Here is a 2500-nt window from a genome sequence, read left to right as displayed (position 1 = left end):
TCATGGAGAGACTGCTGTGAAAACTCAATCTGTTGAAGTTCATTTACCGTCGCAGAAGTTATTTCTTGGGGGTGCAAGGAGACCATGGTTAAATTCTTTTTATATCAATTGTATTGGGAAAGGTAAGTACTAGGTAGTCTATTAGTAGAATATCAATTAGGGTAGAAGGAATACAATGTTTATGTGATCCTCTTTTTGCGATTCAACTGAACCGGAAGTTCTAACTGAGTTGAATCATACTTTTATAACTTTTAGGTCACAGATTTTTATTAACGAAAAAAGTTTTATTATTTAACAACGGTTTTATTTATAAAAAGCTTATTGTTAATTAAAAATAGGCGTATAAAAAAATAAGCTTGTCATTAAAATTGCTTTTTTTAATACAAATATTTTTAACTTTGCCATTATAAGCCGTCGAAAAAGAGGTAATACGCAAAAACATTTTAATCAAAAAACACTATTTTAAATTGTATACACTTTACAGAGTAATAAAAAAATATACAAATATATTTCTTTTAAACTTTACAGATTAAATAAAATTTTACCGCAGGTAAATAAACGAAAAACATTGTTTAAATACGTTTTATTTACAGTTTTTTCATTATTTATTTTTTCATAAAAACAAAATCTTTGCCTGCAAACGATGGTAAAGTTAGGAGATTACCATTTAAAAATGGTTTCATTGGATAACAGTTTTATTTAAAATTTAAAAATGTGTGCTTATAACAAAACTTTATAAATAAAATATGGAATAAAAAAGTTTACATGTTTGTAATATGAGCAAACAAAAAAAATTAAAGATACATAATTTTATTTACAAATCTTTTTACAACTTTTTATATAAAAATAAAAACAAACTTTGCTATTTACTAAGCTTATTATAAAAACGGTTTTACATACTCGTCTTGTTATTGCACATTTTAATTAAAAAAAACTTTGTTCAAAGTGTAAAACTTCTTGCTTTGTCCTCGTGGGATGTAAATAAATGCTAAAGCTTTATATATATATATATATATATATATATATATATATATATAATGTGTGCGTATATATATATAATGTGTGCGTATATATATATATAATGTGTGTGTATACATATGTGTGTGTATGTATATATATGTGTGTGTATATATATATGTGTGCGTATATATATGCGTGTGTATATATGTATATATATGTGTGTGTGTGTATATATATGTGCGTGTATATATGTGTGTATATATATGTGTGTATATATATCGTGTGTATATATGTGTGTGTATATATGTGTATATATATATGTGTGTATATATATGTGTGTATATATATGTGTGTGTGGGTGTATATATGTGTGTGTGTGTGTATATATATATATGTGTGTGTGTGTATATATATGCGTGTGAATATATATGTGTATATATATGTATATATGTGTGTATGTGTATAAATATATATATATATATATATATATATATATATATATATAAGGCAAAAACATTTCTAACTAAAATGTATTTTAAAAAATAAACTTTTCTTCGCTTTTCTATAAAAAAAAAATGTAAATATTTTTTATTCTGTAAAGTTAAACTACTACAAAATAAATAAATTTTAAACTACTTAAAAATACAAATAAAATAAGCCATATAGGTAAAATAACATTTGTAACATCAAGGCTAAAAGCCCGAACACTTTTAATTAAAAAAAAAAAAGTTTGGCATATTATATATTTTTGTCGAATTTAGGAAAACTCGTCTCCGGAAAACTCGTCTCGGGAAAACTCGTCTCCGGAAAACTCGTCTCAGGAAAACTCGTCCCCTTTCGCTAGGTAGGAAAACTGGTCCCTTATTGAATAAATATCGATTTTATGATCGTTCTTGAAGGAGATATTGCTTTTTAAAATAGACTATAGCCCCCCCAGCTAATATTTTTAAAAAAATATTTTTATTTGTGTAATGTTTTTTTTGTTTTTTTTAAATAAAATCGATTGCCCGTTTTCTACCTAACTGGCTAAGTTCTTAGTGGTTTCACTTATTTTAAAGCGTTTATTATGTTCATACAAAGTTAATTACAATTTTTTTGTTTCTTATTTTAACGATGTTTTTTGGAGTCATAAAACAATAATAAAAAAACAAAAAAAAATTAAAAACTGGGAGCGTTACTTTTTTGTTTTGTTTTTTTAATTATGATAGTTTTTTGTTGTTATGTTTTTGTTTTCTCTCATACCAAATGCACTCATGCGTTATTTAAAATTATAATTTTATCAATTATCAACATTTATTGTCGTCCTGTCAAATTTTGCATAAATTAACTAATAAATTAAAAGCGAAATATTTTTTTGGCGCGTGAGATGCCATGTGCTAACAATCTCTCGTTAACTAATTTTTAATTTTTTAAATTTTTACTTCAAAATTCTAAAATCAATCATTCAGAGAAAAAGTAATCACTAAATAAATTTATTAATCAATTTTATTGAAAACTCCGCTATCGTTTATCAAGAATCTTTTTAATTTCATTTTTTGTT

The sequence above is a fragment of the Euprymna scolopes genome, chromosome 26, assembly GCF_053919585.1.
Source record: "Euprymna scolopes isolate OS-2025 chromosome 26, ASM5391958v1, whole genome shotgun sequence".
NCBI lineage: Eukaryota > Metazoa > Mollusca > Cephalopoda > Sepiida > Sepiolidae > Euprymna > Euprymna scolopes.
This window is presented reverse-complemented; position numbering follows the sequence as displayed.